At 33.5% G+C, this 24,830-nt stretch overlaps 1 long non-coding RNA gene and 1 other non-coding gene across 3 annotated transcripts; both read left to right on the top strand.

Annotated features, from left to right (window-relative positions):
- The first annotated feature begins 264 nt into the window (after positions 1-264).
- Positions 265-1,540, top strand: LOC141671243 (uncharacterized). 2 transcript variants are annotated; one of them, XR_012555021.1, is made up of 4 exons: positions 265-301; positions 521-652; positions 892-946; positions 1,407-1,540. It is a non-coding gene; the product is annotated as an uncharacterized LOC141671243 (long non-coding RNA). The 2 variants fall into 2 exon arrangements; XR_012555020.1 differs by having other exon boundaries at positions 521-640.
- Positions 1,541-24,137: 22,597 nt separating this feature from the next.
- Positions 24,138-24,244, top strand: LOC141675557 (small nucleolar RNA R71). The gene has a single exon (XR_012556204.1). It is a non-coding gene; the product is annotated as a small nucleolar RNA R71 (small nucleolar RNA).
- The last annotated feature ends 586 nt before the right edge of the window (positions 24,245-24,830 follow it).

Genomic DNA, 24,830 nt, shown 5'->3' on the forward strand with positions numbered 1-24,830 from the left:
ACTAATCTAACATATCAATTTAGACACTTAAACTGCTCCCTGATTATAGCAACTAAATAATATGTTTGAATTTTTTTGAATTTTTTTCATCGTAAACTATGTTACAAACAAACGATTTCTCTCAGATTTATCATTTTTTTTTTCTCCTTCTCCTTCTCCTTCTCCTTCTCCTTCTCCTTCTCCTTCTCCTTCTCCTTCTCCTTCTCCTTCTCCTTCTTCTTCTTCTTCTTCTTCTTCTTCTTCTTCTTCTTCTTCTTCTTCTATCTCAGTTTCTTCGTGTGTGTGTATATATATTCGTAATGTATGTGTGATTTGTTTAATTTGTTTGATTTGTGCAGGATAAAAATATAATTGATTATACATCAATTATTTCGAAATTAATGTATTTAGATATGTGTTTGTATTTGTGATTATCATTGTATCTATTACAAAATTGAATTTCTATAATGCTTTCTCTTATCTTTTTGATATTTGTGTTTACATGGAGTGATTTTTTATACTTCTTATATTTCAATTTCAGGGGATTATCAAGACTCAAATAACTCATCAATGTTTGAGGCGATTGATAGTTTCATATCCCTCACTCCACCGGTATAGTTACTTTGTGTATTACGAATATGCAGACCTCTCATGGGAAAGGGTAATCATTATGGTTCGTTAATTGATTTAAAGTATGTACAAGTTTTAACCATAGTTTTTTGAATATTTTTTGGATCATTTTTTTTGCACTCCAACTGTTTGATTTAGTCCTAAACAACTTCATTTCGATTTTTTGTTGTTTTCTCGCATAATGTTATACTTTTATTGTTGTATTTGATTTTTCTCAATTTTTGTTAATTGTAGAATTTGGTGGATTATTTTCTGATTATATTGTTCTCCATATTGGTTTAGATTTGTGCAGACGCGGGGATAAATCTCACCATGTTTTCAACAAATTTTAAGCCAGGTGTGCACGACTATTTAATTTCATCGTGTTTTTGTCGAGTTTATATCCTTTTGTCCAATTTTAATATAAATAAATAGTTCCAGGCTACTATTCCATAACCGTGCACTTAAGATTATGTAGTTTAATTACTGGTGAGATATTATGTTGATACTCATTTGATTTTATGTTGATAAAATATACAGGTTGAGAGAAATATCAAGAGATTTAAAGTCAATATTTCTTTTCGCCTTTATTGCTTTAGGATTGTTCTTGATTATGTTGATATTATGTTGATACTCATTTGATTTTATGTTGATAAAATATACATGTTGCTATAGCATTGTTATTGATTATGACAAAAGTAATACATTTTATACCATTTTTTCTCCGATTTTTCTACCTTCCCTCGGTTTTAATCATTTGGATTGTATATCATTATATATATATATATATATATATATATATATCTTTGTACTTGCAGGAGAAAATTTGGAATAAGAAGTGATGAATGAACTTACCGAGGCAAATACCAATTTCTTATTACGATGAGATAGTCTGTCATATTAAATTTGAAGTAACTCGATCACAAGGAATTGCTAAAAAAAGTAATGACCCGAGGATTGCAGAGATATTGTATTATATTTAATGTTTGCAGTTGCAAGATTTACTGATTTTTCAGAATTATGTGAACTGTGGAGCATATTTAAAGAGAGATTTTAGAAGTCAATTGAATTATATATGCCAGTAAAGAGGTGATTGTCCATGTTCAAGTGTATATAACATGCTTCATACGATAAAATGTCAAATTTTTAAATCTTTTTATAGTAATTGAATATCCCTTGAAAAATAAGATGTTAATATATGCAGTTAGGATTCCAATTATCTTCTTTCATTTTAATGTAGTTGTGGATAATTTATGAGGCAAAGTTTCAATTCTAATCGCAGATGGGACACATCTTTGTCTCTACATCAGCACAATCGCCATCAGCAACAAAAACATTTTTCTTGGCATATAATTCAACAACAGAGTCTATTTGAGAAATAAGGATGAAACCTATATACAGGTAAGAGTGCTAGAAATTTTACTAATATACCAAAAATTTAAGTTATAATTAAAATTTAAATTTAGGAGTCTCTGATGTGGAATACATACCATGGTGTATACTTTCGTTTTAGATTTCCCTCCATGACACATCTAATACATGTCTTGATGATGTATTGGTCCATTCTATAATAGAGATTAACGTGTTGCAGAAGTCGAGCCGTAATGTAGACTGCATTTGATCCCAGCGTAAATCTATGACCTATTATATATTTGGCAATATAAATGTCTTGATATTCATCTCTCTATTCTTATATGTGTATATGATTTGGATTTTTACATATATATAAAAAACAAATTAATTGGAGTCGTTTTATATAGGTGCAAGGATTTGTGATTGTGTTATCACAATTTAGGTGTACATGATTAAGTTAAAAGTGTCGTCGGTCCCTTTTTATATCTCTAATTTGCTCAAGTTATGGTTATCAGTATAATCTAGGTATGCTTTTTACTAGAATTTATAGTTAAAGGTATTCTTTTTTGTAGTGCCCGTTAACCAAGAAATTGAAATCCTGCATAATTTATTATTTCATATGTTGAACGAGGACTTGGTAGGGGGTTGTTTCTTTGCAAGATTGTTCCCATTAGGAGCCGGCCTCTCCCTTCAAACTTTTGGTTTTCTCTTTGTGCCAAATGAATTAGTGTGCAACATCTCCTCGTAAGCTCTACTGTTGCATATGACTTGATAAACCAATAAAAGTGAATCATGGTGAAGTACTAAAGCCTGTAATATATGCTGCTTTCAGCTCATCCAAGTTCCAATACCTAATTTGGATGATATATCTCATTTGTAAACAAGATTAAAGTTTAGAGACTAAACATCGTACATAACTCCCCATGAATCGATCACATTCTTCGTTGTATAAGTTCCTTTGTTTTAGCCATATTGAATCTTTAGTTTCGGTCAAGGATTCTTTTAACATTACATTTTTTTCCAATTGCTTTTGTGATCTCATCATCTTCCAATATATTTTATGATTCCCTTTGTATTCATCACATTGATAATAGAGTTCCAGACAACTTAACCATGATTTTTATATAAGTTATTTTAATATACCAAAGCACTTATAAAAAAATGTTAGATATAATTATGTACCTCAATTACCTGTTCTTTCTCCATATCCAACCAGAATATTTGATTATTTTTCTGATCCGTGCTTCTAATTTTGTACTTAACTGTGATATCCATGTCAAGCTTACCAATGGGCCTGCTTGATGGCAACTATTTATACCTTACGGCCTATAAATCCAAGAAGGATATGTTAGCCTCACAAAGAAGTGTTTTTTGGAATGAGTTTGAATTACTTATGAAAGGAGTGTATTGCCAGTGTGGAAGGAGCTCAGCCCGGCTCAGCCTAACATAGGTTAAGCCTTAAGGATATGAAAATGAAAGGAAAAAAGAGAATAGATATAGTCAGGACAAAAGTAATCTTGCATAACAAAGTTTCAACCTCTGGGCACTAGGCACTGCAGTGTAGAACATGGAGAACAAAACTGGAACATGGTGGATTATTTTTTAGCTATGTTAGAAAAATTATTGTTGTAATTGTTATGTAATTTATTGTTGTCCCCGTGCTTTTATCCATACATTTTTCTAAGTTTAGTTTTATTTTATCATTACAATAGTTTCAGGAATTTTCAATTTAATATTTGAGCTCCATTCTAAGTTTGAAAAATTACAAAGTCTGTAATTTTATATATAGATTTGTTAAAGTTTCAATTAATACTAATGAAATTTTAAAGTAGTTTTGATGAAAAATTTGAAAAGCACATGAATGTATTCAGTAAAATTAAAAATATAACATTGAACAAGAGAGATACATTTTCGGTTATTATAAAATGATTAAAGTATTAATTATAATTACATATTTTTTTGAATGTTTACATTTAAAATGAAATTTTTGACCACTTTCTTTAATTAATGTGTTATTAACAAAATAATCACAAACTACATCTTTTTTGAAGTAAACCAAGTAATGAAATCTTTTAATCATTTTATTGAAGTATTTATCAGTATAAATATAGTATAAATATGAAGTGTTCACTGTGATTTTTTTTTAAAAATTCGTGCACAAAAATAAATTTAAATGGGAAATGTGACCGAGGCAGTGTGCACAATCTTGCAAGGGTGTCAGGAAGGCCTCATACATTCTATAGTCGTTGCGGGAGATGTTTTGTTCAACATGTAGGTTACTTTGAGAAATTGGATTATCAGTTTTTTGTCACATGCATGTTTAACTATTGAAAACCTTTACAAAGTAATTGTGTCAGGAAGCTTTTCTGTCGTTCCTCCTTGAGGGATAACAACCAGCACTATGTGGTAAACATAAGGTTGAAAGCCATTTTTATTGATCCCAGAATCTTAACTTTTTTTGCCCTAGGTGGGTCGAATACATATGACATCAGGAGCAGCCGGATGCATTCTGTAGATAGACCATTTCATACATGTAGTCCCGGTCACATGATTAAAATTCATCATATTCACTTCACCATATTGTTTTCCTTTAATATGATATTCATGTCAAGCTTATCATTGAGCTTAAATTATTTATGAAAGCGGTGCATTTCCGAGGTAAATATTCTTTCAGAACAGAGGCTGTTGTGCAGCGCAATACAGAGGAGAATAAAGCTGGAACATTGTGATTTTTTAGCAATGTTAAAAAATTATTGATGCAATAATAGAATATGTTCTATTTTTTGTCCTAATTTTGTTTTTCACAAGTATTTTTGAGTTTAGTTAGTATTTTGGGTGATTTAAAATTTGAACTGCCATTTAACTTGAAAAAATAAATTTAGTTTATATGAATACTTTTTATATTGAAAAAATTAGATTAAATAGTATCATAGTATATAAATAATAAATTTAGTTTATATGAATACTTTTTATTGTATTTAACTAATAAAATTATTAAGTTCATTCAAATTATGTATAAAACAATATTGGATAGATAAAAGTGCAATATTAAACTATGAAAAGTTTGGATAAATTATGTAACCTTATGTAATATTGATATTGAGGTCAATTATCTTTTAATATTAAAATATCAAATATTGAATGAATTAATGAAAATCTCCAAAAATTTAAAAAAAAGATAGTGTGATATTTATATGATATTTTTATGCATTTCAAAATATATGCATACACAGTTTATATTTTCGAAAAATTATATTTATCAGCATTTCAAAATCATTGTTATATATTATATAATTTTAAATTTTATCCAATTGTTCCGATATTTACTTGCCAGAAAAATTGTACTAAATCAACTGTCAATTAAGTAACAAGAATGAGGAACACATTCGAATCATTATACCCATTGCAACAAACTAAACTTTGAAAATCTGTCTATGGTATCATGACTGAAAAAACAGAGTAGAACAACAAGTATTTACTATTACTAAAGGCCATTGTATTCACCATTACTAAATTATCAAAATTCTACACCGAGTATAACACCAAGTACTGTACAATTACAGCAGAATATCGCATATCAAATGACTTGGTCATGACTTTAAACAAAATAAAAAACTACAATTGTGAATTCATATATCGAATTCTACATACCTTGATATTTATTATTGCTAAAATTAAACATCAATTTTCTCTGCTTCTCACATTGTGCGGAGACTACTAAAAAAATGATAAACTGGGCACCGAGTGTAACAGATAATGTACAATTGAGGAAGAGTGCCCCATATCAAATTCCTTACCATGATTTTAAACAAAAGGAAAAACTACAATTGTGAATGCATATATCAAATAGAACATACCTACATGTTTACTACTCATAAAATAAAACATCAATTTGCCCTGCTTCTCAAATTATGCGGATACTACTATTCATAACCCGATCGGATTAAGTCTTTACATGCATCAATTAAGATCAATACAACTTGAATTACATTCTCAATGATCATACAGATCAGACCAGATAAGTTAGATAACCTACTATAACAACCGATTGGGAGAATTGAAGCATACAACCGAACTTCAAATTAAAGGAACAGTAACAGAGGATCGAGAAATTAGTACCGTAGTGTAGATTATCTGAGGATTGAGCTTGGTATGAGGATTGATAGACCTTCTACCCCGGGGATTTGAACAGGAATCGAGATGGTCCTATATCTGTATGCAACCCCTTTTGTACATTAGACAGAATTAATAAATTCAACTACTTTTGACTTATATCCTTTTTATGAATCAATAAATAAATTTGTATTGTATGACTAAACAATTTAAACATAATTTAATTTAATTACGTAATAAATCAAATGAGATATATTGAAAATATTTGAATTTTACATAATTATTAGAATAAATTCAAAAACATAATTATTTGTTTATTGAGTTGTGGACGGAATGTTGTGTTAGCGGAGTAAAAAATAGTGATTACTAATTTTATAATTATAATATATTACATAATTTTTGAATATAATACGTAAATTTTTACAACTTTAAAAGTTAAGACTTTAGCATTTTTTTAAGTAAGACTTTGGCATTTTTCATAATATAGTGAAAATTATATAAGTTATGGACGAATTTTTTGTGTTAGCGGATAAAAAAAATATTTACTGTATTTTTTAAAAAAGTATTTTAATTAAAAAAAATATATACTCAGTTTTGTTGTAAAAATTATTAAAATATTGACTACTAAAAATGTAAAAGAGAAATGTTAAAATATGAGTTAAGAGACTTTTAATTGGTTAAATGTGAGAGAAAGAAAACTAAAATAAAATATTGAGATTTAAGGTTAAACTATAATATCAATTTTATATTTCAAAATAAACGGAACCTAAATAACTGTAATAAATAAATTAAATAAAACTAGAAGATAACCGTTTATGTTATAAAAATTACAAATTTTGAAAAAAAATATTCAAAATTGAAGAAATATGGAGCGCGCGTAGCGCGGGCAAGATAACTAGTATTATTAATGTTTGTATAAATATTCTTAATCTACATTTATAATTTGAAATTCAAAAAATAAGCTATCTATGGAAAAAGATTTTAGACTAATCAATCATGCATGATTTGCTCCATTATTTGTTATATTTTTAAATTTTGAATTTCATACTTATCTATAGAAACTATCACTCCTTGATTTGTAAATTGAGTTAAATTAGATTGATATATACATGCCAGCTATTCTTCTTCTCTCAAATTTCAAATCTCCTAATCTTTTGCAGGTTACATGTAGATTTTAATTGAGTTTCATTTTCTAATGCAACACAATGAATAAGCAAGTTAGTACATCATATTTCTTCTTTTTTCGTTTTTATTTTAATTCGTCTCTGCACTCCATTCTTTATGTAATTTTAGTGTTGTTTTTTGTATTGATAATAAGTTTGTACTATTTCCAAGCTTGGGTTAAGAATTCTTGGAGGTCTGTTAGTTATGTCATGAGGAATTTAGTTGTTATTTTGCTATTGCTGATGATGGCATTGCACTTGGACAATTGGGCTTTCTGGCCTTTTTATTGGCTAGCTCGGGGACCATGTTCTGGGAAATCTTTGTTGTTGGCCATGATTGGTAATTTTGTCCAGTTTTTCCATTTGATATAATTTTTTTGCACATATGCACACATACTATTGCTTGGTTTCCAAGATAGGTGACCTTTGTTATTATATTTTTTACAACAATGAACCAATAAAGGTCATCCAATCTACAAAAACAATATTAAAATCTCAAATATTGAATGAATTAATGAAAATCTCCAAAAATTTAAAAAAGAGATAGTGTGATATTAATGTGATATTTTTATGCATTTCAAAATATATGCATACACAGTTTATATTTTCAAAAAATTATATTTATCTGCATTTCAAAATCATTGTTATATTTTATGTAATTTTAATTTTTTTTTACAGCAAACTATGTCGAGAAAAGAAATATTTTAATTTATAATATTTGTTTCCAATAATTAATTTTATAATGCTTAAAATAGGAGGTGTCAATGTAAGGTGGATATCAGTAATATTAAAATAAATTTTTAATAAAAAAATTCCTTTAAAAAATAATTTTAATGCAATAATGTTTATTTTTGTAAATTGTATACATCAAATATAATATAGTGGTTGTCAATTAATATATTTTAAAATAACTTATGTAGAGTATTTATATTTGTTTTTCAAAGTTTAAAGTGTGAGGTGTCGAATCGCGAGTAATATTGAACTAAATTTTATATCAAAATTCAGTTATTTTGAATATACCTATATACTTTTCATTTGTCTATGGTATATATTTAACTTTTGACAATTAATGTAATTTATATAATTTTAATTTTTTTTACATCAAACTGTGTCGAGAAAATAAATATTTTGATTTTATTATATTTTTTTGAATAATTAATTTTATAATGTTTAAAATTGGAGATGTGCGTTTAAGGTGGCTATTAGTAATATTAAAATGAATTTTTAACAAAAAGTTTTTGTTGCAAAATAATTTTAATGCACAAATATATACTTTTGCAAATTATATACATCAAATATAACATAATAGTTATGAAATAACATATTTTAAAATAACTTATGTAGAGTATATATATATTTACTTTTCAAAATTTAAAGTGCGAGGTGTCGCCGTAAGGCGACGCCGGGTGATATATTTAATTTGTCTATAGTATATATTTACCTTTTGACAATTAATGTAATTTATGCAATTCTATATTTTTGTACATCAAACTGTGTTGATAAAAAAATATATTTTAACTTTATTATCTTTTTTTGAAGAATTAATTGTATAATGTTCAAAATTAGAGGTGTCAGTTTAAGGTGGCTATAGTAATATTAAAATGAATTTTTAATAAAAACATGTTGTTGCAAAATAATTTTAATGCACTAATATATATTTTTGCAAATTGTATACATCAAATATAACATAATAGTTGTCAATTAAAATATTTTAAAATACCATATGTAGAGCATTTATATTTATCTTTTCAAAGTTTAAAGTGCGAATGGGCGACACTGAGTGATATTGAACAACATTGTATATCAAAATTCAGCTATTTTGAATATAACTATATAATTTTCATTTGTCTATAGTATATATTTACCGTTTGACAATTAATGTAATTTATGTAATTTTAAATTTTTTTACATCAAACTGTGTCGAGAAAGAAAATATTTTAATTTTATTATCTTTTTTTTGAAGAATTAATTTTATAATGTTTAAAATTGGAGGTGTGAGTTTAAGGTGGCTACAATAATATTAAAATAAATTTTTAATAAAACGTTTTCGTTGCAAAATAATTTTAATGGACTAATATATACTTTTGCAAATTGTATACATCAAATATAACATAATTGTTGCCAATTAACATATTTTAAAATAACTTATGTCGAGTATTTATATTTATTTTTTCAAAGTTAAAAGTGCGAGGTGTCGCCGTAAGGCGACACCAGGTGATATTGAACTAAATTGTATATCAAAATTCGGCTATTTTGGATATAACTATATAATTTTCATTTGTCTATAGTATATATTTACCTTTTAACAATTAATGTAATTTTTGTAATTTTAATTTTTTTTACATCAAACTGTGTTGAGAAAAGAAATATTTTAATTTTATTATCTTTTTTTTGAATAATTAATTTTATAATATTTAAAATTGGAAGTGTCAGTTTAAGGTTATTATTAGTAATATTAAAATAATTTTTTAATAAAAAAATTTCATTGCAAAATAATTTTAATGCACTAATATTTTACTTTTGCAAATTGTATACATCAAATATAACATAGTGATTGTCAATTAACGTATTTTAAAATAATTTACGTAGAATATTTACATTTATTTTCAAAGTTTAAAGTGCGAGGTGTCGCCGTAAGGCAATGCCGAGTAATATTGAACTAAATTGCAGATTAAAATTCAGCTTTTTTTGAATATAACTATATTATTTTCATTTATATATGGTATATATTTACATTTTGACAATTAAGGTAAATTATGTAATTTTAAATTTTTTTACATCAAACTGTGTCGAGAAAAGAGATATTTTAATTTTATTATCTTTTTTTTTGAAAAAATAATTTTATAATGTTTTAAATTGGTGGTGTCAATTTAAGGTGGCTATCCTCTCAAAGACTGTGGTTATCTCTCACATTATAAGGTTTTTCCATATGCTATTTCTAAATAATAATATCTACTTTATTATTTAGGCCTAAACTCTTTGTGTAAATTTTTCTACTAATATATATGTGTCCACATGGTTTGTTTACATCGATAGTTGTTTCTTACATATTTGGTGAAAGTTACCTAATATTATTACTTTTATCCCGGTGTCTATGAATTAAGGTTTTAGGTTGAAAGATAATTTTTCATAGCATAATTGTTGAATCATTTCCGAGGAAATTATTTAAAGAGCTACTGGACCAGTCAAGAGAAAAGGTACAAATTTATATCTTCAATAGTTTGCATCAAGAAAAGGAAGTAATGTTGGAGAATCAAAATTTGTGTTGACGGGTATTTCAACCATCCTTATAGTACTTATATGTCATGTGTGTCGTTTTCAAACCCGATTAGCATTTGATTACTTCATATTTTTTGTTAGAGCCCTCATCTGCCTTTATATCTAACTAAAGTAGGTTATAAGGTAAATGTCTAAAACAAGTGCATATACAACATCTGTTTATGTAGATATTTGATTATTGTTGTAATTTCGTCAAAATTATTTTGTGTATGATGCTTCATGCACGGGTAATCTTAGATTTATGTGAAAAGTTTAAACATGATATCGGTTTTAAGTATGTTGAAGGGGATTTTGACTCACAACAAGAAAATGATTATCAAAATAACTTGGTAATCATCACACGCTGCTCAAGCATAGGGGAAAAAAATGTGGTATCACTGATACACATACTATATTATTTTTTATTACTTATTCTTCTATTTCCTTTTATTTTGACGTTATTAGTGGCAAGTTTAAATACAACATATCTTTTAAATATTTCAGAATTTTTTTTTAAGGGGAACTAATGAATATGCTTTCTATCCGGGTGATTATGTTATCGATGTGCGTATTTTTATACCTATATCACTTTCATCACCCTCAAATGCAAGTTACGCGTGACCGATTATATTGTTACATTTCTTACTGTGTTAAACACAATATTCATGAAGCAAGTTTTCTAAACTCTCAATTATATTCTTCGTGATTGCAATTGACATAGAATATTGTGGATACACAAACTCTCAGTCAATTAATCAATGAAAATAGTGCATATTTGTTTAAAATTGAAAATATTATGCAACTCTACCATAATCAACTTCGTTTAACTGTACTATATATTCACATACTTGGGCTCTCAACCTATACTCAAACATCAGAAGAACATAATAGAGATACACATTCTTGATTTTCTCAAATATACATTGAAGTTTCATAATAATTTATTAAGTTTCTCCTCTTCTTGAATTCAGATATGAACGACTATCAGCATTTTTCCGCTTTGGATGCTATTCAAGTAGCTTGGAAATTGAAGGTTCGAGTGACAAGAATGTGGATATCAAGGAATAACCGTGGGGAGGCAGTTAGACACAATCTTATTATGTTGGGCTGTGAGGTGTGATTTAATTATATAAGTTACATTCAAACCATTGTTCACATCTCTTGGCGCATACTCTACATATTAACATCCTAATTTTAATCCTGCTGATGAGAAATCCTGATTTCTTCTGTAACAAGATATGAATCAAGATCATGATATGTTCCTGGATTTCTCCTTCATCAGGATATGAATCAGTATCAGGATATGAATCAGGATTTGTTAGCATCAGGATTAGCATCATGATGTGATTACAATCTTAACTTTCAATTAGATTCTCCATGATTATAATTCACAGAGAATATTATGGCTACATAAATTCTCAGTCAATTAATCAATAAAAATAGTGCATATCTGTTTAAAAGTTAAAAAGATTATGCAACTCTACCATAATCAATTTCGTTTAACTATACTATATATTCACATGTCTGGGCTCTCAACCTATACTCAAACATCAAAAGAAGGTAATAGAGGTACACATTTTTGATTTCCTCAAATATACATTGAAGTTCCATATTAATTTATTAAGTTTCTCATCTTCTTGCATTCAGATATGGACGACCATCAGTATTTGTCCGCTCTGGATGTTACTCAAGTAGCTTGGACATTGAAGGTTTGAGCGACAAGAATGTATATATCAAGTAATGACCGTGGGGAGGCAGTCATGCACAATCTTATTTTGTTGGACTGTGAGTTGTGATTTAATTGTATTAATTGCATTCAAACCATTTCTCACATCTATTGGAGCATACTCTGCATATTAACATCCTGATTCTAATCTTGATGCTGAGAAATCCTGATTTCTTATGCAACATGATATGAATCAGGATATGAATCAGGGTTTGTCAGTATCCGAATTAGAATCAGGATGTGATTACAATATTAACTCTCAATTATATTCTCCATGATTACAATCACATAGAATATTGTGGCAAATTCAGCATCAAGATTAGAATCAGGATGTGAATACGCATAGTATATTGTTTCATATCTATGTTTTTCGTTAACTTTTTTAAAAACATTTGCAGAACACACATATGCTTGCAATCGTGTCATTAGCTATTTGGAATCAATTTGTGATTTCCATGACCTCTACTATTTTAGAGGCTTCCAACAAATCTTTTAGAAAACTGGAGAATCATTTTGCAAATTATAGAGCATTGATATATATCTGTGTTGATAAAGAAATATTTTAATTGTATAATGTTTAAACTACGAGGCATCGCAATAATATTAAAATACTTTTGAATAAAAAATTTCCTTTAACAGAATAATGACTTTTGTTTTAATGCACTAATTTATATGTTTTGTATATGTATTCAGGTAAAACATTGTGGTTTTTAATTCAACAGTATTAAAATAACTTATATTAGTATTTATATCTTTTAATTTTGAAAATTTTAAACTGCGAGGTGTCGCCATAAGGCGATGCCGAATAATATTGCACAATTTTTTATATTTAAGTTATATATAGAAAAATACAGTTAGAGAGTAATTGACAAAAAATGATTTCGAATTCACATGTGTAAGCAATATATGTAGAAATGTAACATTGTAATTTTCAATTCAACTGTTTTAAAATAACTTATATTCCTTACTTTCATTTTCTAATTTCCCAAATTTTAAACTACGAGGTGTCGCCGTAAGGCGATGCCGAGTAATATAGAACTAATTTTTTTATATTAAAGTTATATATATAGAAATACAGTTAGAGAGTAATTGACATAAATTAATTTCAAATTCATATGTTTAAGCAATATATATAGAAATGTAATATTGTAGTTTTCAATTCAACGCTTTTAAAATAACTCATATTAAGTATTTACATTTTTTCAATTTTTCAAATTTTAAACTGCGAGGGGTCGCCGTAAGGCGACGCCGAGTAATATTGAGCTAATTTTTTTAATTTGAAATTTATATACAAAAAATACAGTTAAAGGAGTAATTGACAAAAAATGATTTCGTGTTCATATGTTTAAGCAATATATGTAGAAAAACATATATGTGAAAAATATTGATTAACTAAAAAAACTTAAGCAATATTTATAAACTGAAAAAACTTTGTAAATAATATTTATTGAATGAAAAAGTGAACGATACAAAATGAAACATAAACAAAATATCAACACCTGTCTAAATTGAATTAATTATAAATTAATAACAAAATATATAAATGTAATTGTATAATTTAAAATATTTTTGAAATAAATTAAAGTTTAATGAGCGCGCGTAGCGCAGACAAAAATCCCTAATTTTATAAATAGGTTGATTCAACAAATTACATCCATCTAAATGTATGGAAGGACGATTAGACGATTGAAAATGACGTGTGCTATAAGATTTTTTTTTTCAAATCAGGCGAGGTGGTATTCTCTATAATAATCGCTAATTAAATTTAGTTTAAAATATGGAGATGATATGGTGCAACCCCGGGTTGTTCTCTTAATTAGTCACGTGTAACTTCCGTGCTAAAGTTGAATTTGTAATTTTAACATTTTTAAATGCTGTCATTTTATTTTTAACTTATGAGTGGTACGTACTCTTGTACTTTACGTTTCGTATATTCTAGTCATTACTTTAATCAAATGTTAAAATTTAGGTAAATAACTCCATTAGGCATTAAACTTCTAATTATTTGCATTTCAACACATAACAATTTATTATAATTAGAAATATTATCATCAAAATATTTGAACAAAATAAACTTTGAAACTTCTGAAAGATTTTGAAAGAATTTTGTTGAAAATACGATCATCGTACTCCCAAATTTTCATTAATTTGACTTTTATGTATGATACTCTTGTAAATATTTTAATGATTGACTAACAGTTGTATAACAAAATAGCATCAAATGTACAAAGTAAAAATGTAACGGTACTCCTTGTTTTTAAGTTAGAAAAAAGAAATGACATTACTTGAAAAGCTAAACTGAAAACAGAAGGATACTATTAAGACTTTCTTTAAATATTTTTTCAATTTTTTTGTTTCGTATAAATATATAAGGCTTAAATTTGTAGAGAAATATTAAAAATCGAGAAATAGTATTTAAAAGAAAATCTTCGAAATTTATCGAAATGCAGGTATAAAGAAATGGTCCACATGGATGGGTCCGAGATAGTAATTAATAACTGTTGATGAAGAAATTTGATAACAATAAAATTGGAGATTCGTCGTCGGAATCAAAATCTACGATAGTGGTTTTCCCCCGGAAAAGTCGCCGGAGTATGGTGCTTGTAATGAATTGGGGGCTAAGATTACTTAGGATTAGTGGTGGCTCCTTATGGCTCTCGTTTCCGACCCCTTGTAATTTGCCTACGTATCTATATTTATAGGGAATCATGCCAATATAGTTCTTGGAGAACAAGAAACCTAATGGGCTTAGATTCCTCATCCTGAGACCCAGTAGGAAACCCACTGAAAACCGTATTCTACTAGCTTTAGGAATATCCGCCGATGAGGCCCAACCACTAAAGCCCAAGTCTCATCTGCGGCTTCGAGACTTCATGGATAAGGCATCTCCCTGACCGAGGATAACTGTTAGGGCGAAAACTCGCACTAATATTTACGCAAGTATACGCGTTCGCAAGTAATATAGAATACTTTCTAGTTCGTTCCCTCAGAGACTTAGACTAAATTATTGTCTAATTAAACTCACTCACCAATGTATGATTACTTCTCAATGTTAAGACAATAACACTTAAAATTGTTGATTAAATATTAACTATAATTAACTACTTAATTAATCACTTAACTAACACTTCAATTTATCAATAATAAAACACTCATGAGATCACAACTTCATTATTACTTCCTTCTATAGCCATTGTTATTACCTTTAGCATGTGACAGTGATGATATTAATCGAATAACACGAAACTGATAAAAGCCAACTTTCATTGTACTAATACCATTCTACCAAGCATCCACAATTAAGATAGAAGTTGAATAGTCATCAATTATGTTGAGTTCCCATATGTCTACAGAAATTGACAACACAACGATTTAAGCACAAGTTATTCCTTTTGATTACATAGGGCAAATAAAACTGTTAGAGTTATCCACTAATCATGCACAACGTACATGAACCTATGCTAGCATGGCAAGTTCTAAATCTCAAGATCCACCGTCGCTTCACAAGAGATTAACACCCTATCTTATATGTTCGCGACGCACATAAGACGAATACGCACAACCAATACTAGATATCATGCAATCATCACACACTAAAGTATTAAACAATTAACTAAAGAATTCCATAACAAATCCGTTGCAACCCCATGATCACGATTAGCCCACAATAGCAGTTATCGTCATCATGGGTTCATATGAAATCATGATAAACAAACACAAGAAAATAATAACTAAACTAATTATATTAAAACAGAGTACGTCACAAGAGTAAATAAGTTCAAAGCAAGAAAACTAGCATCCAACGTTACAACGAAACAAGAATCACAAGAAGATATGCTTCCTCTTCGTTGCGGTGTGCTAAATCGGTCTTCTTCCTTATCTCCTTCGCTCCTTGCGTAAAAACACAATCTTCTTCAATCCACCCTTGTGAAAATGTCTCAAATCTACTTATATAATAGTCCCATAAAACTCAGATTACATAGAAGTGGAAACCAAACAGAAGTAGAAGTCCTAAAATAATTTGTTTTTTTTCCCGACCCTGCGCGGCCGCTCAGCATAGCTGAGCGGGCGCTCAGCTTGCTACGCGGCCACTCAGCAATGCTGAGCGGGCGCTCAGACATCTACTGGAAAAATTCTGATTTCGCTCCGTTTCTTCGCCGTAAACTGCCCGTTTCTTTCCTCTCGCAATGGTGAACACATGCCAAGGCTTATTCTTGATGATTCCTCCCCCGAAATGCAACTAAAACCCTGAAATGCATAAACACTAGAAAAACGCATCAAATACACAAAATACTTGATTTCAAGACACCAATTTAAGCCATTTTAAGACGCTCTAAGTGGTATAAAATGCCACTTATCACACCCCCAAACTTAAATCGATGCTTGTCCTCAAGCGTCACAGACTCAAAAACAAATAAAAACATGCATGAATGCAATCTATATGAAAATGCAGCGATCCCCCTTACTACAATTAATCAACCAAATTGCCACATCCCAACGAATGCAGTTAGACAACTAAAGATCAATAAACTCATGCAAACGGACATACAGCCAGAAACGTGGTGTGTGCAAATGCTTAACAGATATGCTTCGGAACTAGACCAATTACTATGACTAGACTATCCTCAAGGCAATCCTACGATTATACAAAGAATAAAAAATTCTAGGCACAAAGTGATATACAACACTACAAGAACTCTGGAGCTTACTACGGAATCGTGCTTTTTATTTACAACTCAAATGCTTATTTGACCGTGCAATGAGTGAGGTCCACAAAAGACTTATACAATGGTATCCATGTAACGAGCATTAGGTTAGCGGATCCCAGACTCTAAAAGCCTTAGGTCACTAGGCACAAAGTCCCCTAAGAACTTAATAACTCGAATACCAAAGAGCCCACTCTTGATCAATTATGCAAATTTTTCTCTTTTTTTTAACTTCTGAGCAAGTGCGTTTCGCTCCATCTTGCTCAACCCTAGACTACTCGCACCATATGCGAGCCGGCTACTAGCCATTTGACGCCTAGCCACAACTAGCAACAACTTCCATATTTTTTTCTCCAAAATTTTTTCTTTTTCATGCCTTTATCACTAAGAACCTATAATCGAATTCTAAGCATAATAAGTAGATTGACCTTGAAAACAACCAAATCATAACAACAATCTAGCCCTTACGCATTCTCTAAGACTTAGTGGACATACAATTGTTTCTAGCATGCATATCAACCTATATAACTTAATATCACTTTAATGCTATCACTACACTCACATCAATATCACAATTCAGTCGATAAATCATTGAAAAAGGGATCATGGTAAATGCATGAGCTACATGACATTCATAACAAAAAAAACTATATGGCATAAATTATGCAACTATATGAACTAAACTATCATGAATATGCAACTAAATGACACACACACAATTTTCCTTAACTACCACCCCCAAACTAAAAATCTTCACTGTCCTCAGTGAAAGTAGTAGAAAGGAACACAGGGTATACCTACTCGGAGTCATCATCATCATCATCATCACCCTCAGTGAGTGGAGTATCAGGCGGCGGGTATGCAGAGTCCTCACCAAAAACTGGCCACTGGATATCAGCTCCAAGGCCTCGAAAAGCAGTCCCTAACGCAAGGGTGAGCTCCTGAGCAAACCTGCTCTGCGTCTCATACATGGCATCCATCCGCCGTGAAAGCCTCCTATACTGGGCATCAACCATCCCAGCACCCTCCTGAGCTCTCGAAGAACCAGCCTCATCACGCCCTGGCCTAGCCATAGTAGCACCTCGTGCTGGACGCCCTCCTGGAAGATGATAACCCAGCCCATGCTCCTCAGGCTCACCACCGGTCCACTCCTGCATCCCATTCAGAGTGCCAGAATCAATCAGAGCTGCTGGCAACTGCAACTGCTCATGAGCCGGCCAGTTCACTCCCACTGCTCGGCATAGCTTCGTAATCGTAGATGCATAAGGGATGTTCATATGCTTCGCTCCCCTCAAAAACTTCAGAATTCCTTGGTAGATAAACTCACCAAGGTCCACATAGTATTCCTCATTCAGAATTCCCCACAACAACTGTGCTCTCTCAACTGTGACCTCGTATGCATGCGAAGAAGGCAAAATATTAGCACAAATAAATGCATTCCATGCACGGGCATACCTGTTCATGGCGATCGCCGGAAAGTGACGATACTCATTAGTGCCGGTCCTGCAGGTCCAAACTGTGCCCGGTCGACAGAGAGTCGCACAAATCAAATCCAAGTCAAAATCCTCAGCAGTCTTTACATTCCAGTCCTCCTCCTCAGGCTTCCTCTCTCGCTGTCCAATCACACGGCGAATCACCGCAGGATGATAATCAACCGTCAGCCCTCGGACCACAGAAAACCCATTCTTTTCGGCCTTCGCGTTCGCGTAGAACTCGCGAACAACGCTCATCGGTACCGCTTCGGGTGACTCACAAAAAGCTATCCACCCCTTCTCTGCAATCATGGACAGCAACTCACCATCCCTCCCCGATGGTAAAAACCCCCTCTCCTTCAGAATCGGCTTCCCTAACAGCCTAGTGTATTCCTCCTCCGCGACTCTGTCAGTTAACCGAGGCCTTGCAGCGGTACCCCTTGATGAATCAGCAGTAGGAACTGTGCTGCTGCTGTCAATAGTGCGTGCTCTCTTGGGTGCCATTGATTCGTGAAGAAAAGTGTGTAAGAACTGATTTTTGATGTTTATGAGAGGGTTTAAGTGTAGGAAGTTTTGTGGGAGATATGTATGATAGGTGTATGTATATATAGGGTGTGGATTAGATTAGGGTTTGGAAATTAAGGGGTAACATGATGGGGTAGTGGGACAAATCGTGGATTTATGGGCTAAAACGGTTTTTGTGTGTTTTTTTTTTCTGAACTGTAAAAAAATTTCTGGTACTCGACCCCTGAGCGGTCGCTCAGCAAAACTGAGCGGGCGCTCAGCTTGCTGCGCGGTCACTCAGCAAAACTGAGCGGGCGCTCAGCTTGCTGCGCGGTCGCTCAGCAAAGCTGAACGGGCGCTCAGGGGGTCACTGGATTTTTTTTTTCAGCCCCTGTTTTCTGATTTTTTTGTGTTTTTGGATAGGTTATTAACTTCTAAGGGTTCCTGTAACAACAATTCATGGGTTGCCTCCCACGCAGTGCTTCTTTTTCGCCATTAGCTTGACATTTCGTACCCTTCTCAAGTAGTCAACAAAATGGCACTAACCACTTCTCGGTTTGCCATGTCTCCATAGTAGTGCTTTAACCGCTGACCGTTAACCTTGAATGCTTGGTCCGGATCATTCTCAAAAATTTCCACCGCTCCATGTGGAAACACAGTTTTGACAATAAAAGGTCCAGACCACCTTGATTTCAACTTCCCAGGAAAAAGTCGAAGTCGAGAGTTGAATAAGAGAACTTGTTGCCCTGGCACAAATAACTTTGGATGTAGCTTCCTATCGTGCCACCTCTTCACCTTTTCCTTATACATTTTGTTATTTTCGTACGCTTGAAGTCGAAATTCATCCAGTTCATTAAGCTGAAGCATTCTTTTCTTACCAGCTGCATCTAAATCCAGGTTTAACTTCTTCAATGCCCAGTAGGCCTTATGTTCAAGCTCCGCAGGTAGATGACATCCCTTACCGTACACCAACTGAAACGGTGACATCCCAAGTGGAGTTTTATATGCTGTTCTGTAAGCCCAAACAGCTTCATCGAGCTTTAAAGACCAATCCTTCCTTGACGGACAAACAACCTTCTCTAGAATGCGCTTTATCTCTCTGTTAGACACTTCCGCTTGACCATTTGTTTACGGATGATAGGCAGTAGCTACTCGATAATTCACATTATAACGCTGCATCATAGAAGTGAACTTACGGTTGCAAAAATGCGATCCTTCATCACTTATGATTACCCGAGGTGTGCCAAACCTTGTGAAAATTTGCTTATGAAGAAAATTTAGCACTGCCTTTGCATCATTTGTCGGTAAAGCTTTAACTTCGACCCATTTTGAGACATAATCGACTGCCAGCAAGATGTACTGATTATTGCAAGACGAGATAAAAGGCCCCATGAAATCGATTCCCCACACATCAAAGACCTCGACTTCAAGCATCACATTTAATGGCATCTCATCCTTCCTTGACAAATTTCCCACTCTTTGGCAACGATCACACCTTAAAACAAACTGATGAGCATTCTTGAATAAAGTAGGCCAGAAAAAACCTGCTTGCAGAATACGAGCTGCCGTCTTCTCACCGCCATAGTGTCCACCATAAACCGTGGAATGGCAGTCTCGTAATATCCCCTCCGTCTCACAGAACGGGATACATCTCCTGATGATCTGGTCAGCTCCCTGTCTAAATAAATATGGTTCATCCCACATATACCACTTCACCTCATGCAGAAACTTCTTCTTTTGAGCGGATGTCAAATTAGGAGGCATTATATTACTGACGAGATAGTTTACAATATCTGCAAACCATGGTTCTTCCTCCTGAATTGCAAACAACTGCTCATCCGGAAAAGATTCATTGATTAACGTCCTATCTTGTGAAGTAGAATCAGGATTCTCCAACCTAGAGAGATGGTCAGCTACTTGATTCTCAGTACCTTTTCTATCTTTGATCTCTAACTCAAATTCCTGAAGTAAAAGCACCCAACGAATGAGTCTCGGCTTCGAATCCTTCTTGGAAACCAGATAGCGAATAGCTGCATGATCAGTGAATACTGTTACTTTCGTACCAAGCAGATAAGATCAAAATTTCTCAAAACCAAAGACTATAGCCAAAAGCTCCTTCTCAGTAGTGGTGTAGTTCAATTGGGCACCATTTAAAGTCTTACTCGCATAGTAGACCACATGGAAGAGATTTTTCTTGCACTGTCCCAGAACTGCACCTACCGCATAATCACTTGCATTACACATCATCTCAAATGGTTCTGTCCAATCTGGTGCTGTAATAACTGGTGCAGTGATCAAACTCTTCTTGAGAGTCTCGAATGCTGCCAAACATTCATCATCAAATTTGAAAGGCACATCTTTTTCAAGTAAATTGCACAACGGCTTAGATATCTTTGAAAAGTCCTTGATGAATCGCCGATAAAAACCCGCATGACCAAGAAAACTACGGATTCCTTTCACAGAATTAGGTGGGGGAAGATTTTCAATGACTCCCACCTTGGCCTTGTCCACCTCCAGACCCTTGCCAGAGACCTTATGCCCAAGGATAATGCCTTCACGCACCATAAAATGACATTTCTCCCAATTGAGCACCAAATTAGTTTCCACGCATCTTTTGAGTACGGCGCGCAGATTATTCAAACATTCATCATATGAGTGTCCAAAGACGGAGAAGTCATCCATGAACACTTCGACGTTATTTCCAATCATGTCAGAGAATATAGCCATCATACATCTCTGAAAGGTGGCCGGGGCGCCACATAACCCAAATGAAACTTTGCGAAAAGCAAACGTGCCAAATGGACAAGTGAAGGTAGTCTTTTCCTGATCCTCTGGTGCAATACAAATCTGATTATACCCGGAATAACCATCCAGAAGACAAAAATACTCATGACCCGCCAATCTGTCAAGCATCTGATCAATAAATGGAAGAGGGAAGTGATTCTTCCTTGTGGCTTTGTTCAATTTTCTATAATCCATACATACTCTCCATCCTGTAACTGTTCGAGTAGGGATGAGCTCATTCTTTTCATTTGCGACCACAGTGATACCTCCCTTCTTAGGTACACATTGTACGGGGCTCACCCACGAGCTGTCAGAAATAGGATAAATGATGCCTGCGTCTAGCCATTTCAGAATTTCTTTCTTCACCACCTCCTTCATGATGGGATTCAGTCTTCGCTGCTGTTCCACAGTTGGCTTACTACCTTCCTCTAACAGAATTTTATGCATACAATATGAAGGACTTATCCCCTTGATGTCTGCTATGGTCCATCCTATAGCCGATTTGAATTCTCTCAAAATCCTTAAGAGCTTGTCTTCCTCACTACCTAAAAGGTCAGATGAAATAATAACAGGTAACGTAGATGAATCACCTAAAAAAGCATACCTCAAGTGCTCAGGTAATGGCTTGAGCTCCAAGGTAGGTGCTTCCTCTATTGATGGTTTGAGCTTCCCTTCAGCGTTCTTAAGGTCAGAAGTACCAAGAGATTCAAATGGTATGTCCAGCTTTCGCTTCCAGGGAGAAGCGTTTAGATATTGTAATTGCTCGTTGCTATCTTCATCATCGCTGTCAAAATCCCCCACTAAGGCCTTTTCCAATGCATCAGACATTAGCATGTGATCGAGTTCCGAATTAACCGCAGAATCAATCACATCCAATTTTAAGCACTCCTCATCTTCTGTAGGGAATTTCATTTCCTTGAATACGTTGAAGGTCACATCCTGATCTTGAACCCGCATAGTAAGTTTCCCTTTTTGCACATCTATCAAGGTACGGCCAGTAGCCAAGAAAGGCCTTCCCAAGATTATGGGAATCTTCTTATCTTCCTCAAAATCCAGAATAACAAAATCTGCTGGAAAGAAGAGCTTATCCACCTTGACGAGCACATCCTCAACTATGCCCCTTGGGTAAGTAATGGAACGGTCAGCCAATTGTAGCGACATGTATGTGGGTTTTGGATCAGGCAGATCTAGCTTTTTAAAGATCGACAACGGCATCAGATTAATGCTTGCTCCCAAATCACAAAGGCACTTGTCAAAAGTCAGATTGCCAATGGTGCAAGGAATGGTGAAGCTTCCTGGATCTTTCAGTTTTGGTGGTAACTTTTGCTACAGAACAGCGCTGCATTCTTCCGTGAGAGCAACGGTTTCAAGGTCATCCAGTTTCACCTTCCTTGAAAGAATAGTCTTCATAAACTTCGCATAACTGGGCATTTGTTCCAGAGCCTCAGCGAAAGGTATATTGATGTGAAGTTTCTTGAACACCTCCAGAAACTTCCCGAACTGTCTATCCAGCTTTTGTTGCTGCAATCTCTTAGGAAAAGGTGGTGGAGGATAGAGCTGTTTCTCCCCTGTATTAGCCTCAGGCAGAGTGTGTTCAACAGTAGTCTTCCTTGGTTCCACCGCTTTCTCCTTTTGCTTAGATTCTTCACCTATAATTTCAGCTTCTACTTCTTTTGCCTTTTCAGCATCAGCTACTTTTCCAGACCTTAAGGTAATAGCCTTGACTTGCTCTTTAGCTTCCTTCCTGCCTGGTACTTCCGTGTCACTGGGAAGAGTGCCAGGTTGACGATTGAGCACTGCATTGGCTAATTGACCGATTTGATTTTCCAAGGTCTTGATAGAAACCGCCTGACTCTTGCACAACAGCTTAAGTTCCTCAAAATCAGCACTAGTAGGTGCAGCTGCACTTCCCTGTTGAGGATATGATTGCCTTGTAGCATACTGTTGCGGTTGCTGGAATCCAGGTGGGTTAAACTGTTTACTCACTCCTTGCTGATATGGTGGCTGAATAGCATTCTGATTATTCCCCCAGCTGAAATTTGGATGATTTCTGTTGTTAGGATGATAGGTCGCTGGCACAGGCTGCTATTGTCGCTGATAATTATTCACATACTGAACAGATTCGTTGACAAGAGAACACTGATCCGTAGCATGAGAACCTGCACAAAGCTCACAAACCATAGCTATTTGATTAACTCCATACGTAGCCAGAGAATCAACCTTCATTGATAGCGCTTGGAGCTGGGCTGCAATAGCGGTGGCTGCATCAACTTCCAGAATACCTGCTACCTTGCCTGACGTCATCCTCTGAGTTGGGTTTTGATGCTCATTTGCAGCCATCGTCTCTATAAGATTATACGCCTCAGTATAGCTTTTAGCCCATAAGGCGCCTCCAGCTGCTGCATCGAGCATGGGCCGAGATTGGATCCCCAAACCATTATAGAAACCAGTGATCACCATCCAATCTGGCATTCCATGATGTGGACATTTTCTCAACATTTCCTTGTAGCGTTCCCAAGCCTCGCACATAGATTCTGTAGGTTGCTGCGCAAACTGAGTAAGAGCACTCCTCATAGCAGCAGTCTTTGCCATCGGATAAAACTTCACCAGAAACTTTTGCGCAAGATCTTGCCACGTAGTGATGGACCCAGCTGGTTCAGAATGTAACCAGTCTTTAGCCTTGTCCCTCAGTGAGAATGGGAAAAGCCTCAACTTGATAGCCTCATCAGTCACGCCATTATACTTAAAAGTGCTGCAGATCTCGACAAAATTCCTTATGTGCATGTTGGGGTCTTCAGTTGCCGCTCCTCTAAAAGAAACAGAATTCTGCACCATCTGAATAGTGCCCGGCTTGATTTCACGCAAGTATACGCGTTCGCAAGTAATATAGAATACTTTCTAGTTCGTTCCCTCAGCTGTATCTAAAGTCCTCTTGCGAGCACGAGAACGAGTTTGCATAAACGCTTGCTAAAGTACCTGAAACACAACCGGAAAAAATAAGTAACTACTACGTCCTAATCACTGAGTCCTAATGACCAATGATGGTAAGTACATAAACTAAACAAATACGCCGAGTCCCCGGCAGCGGCGCCAAAAACTTGTTAGGGCGAAAACTCGCACTAATATTCACGCAAGTATACGCGTTCACAAGTAATATAGAATA

The sequence above is a fragment of the Apium graveolens genome, chromosome 7 (genome assembly GCF_009905375.1).
Source record: "Apium graveolens cultivar Ventura chromosome 7, ASM990537v1, whole genome shotgun sequence".
Taxonomy (NCBI): Eukaryota; Viridiplantae; Streptophyta; class Magnoliopsida; order Apiales; family Apiaceae; genus Apium; species Apium graveolens.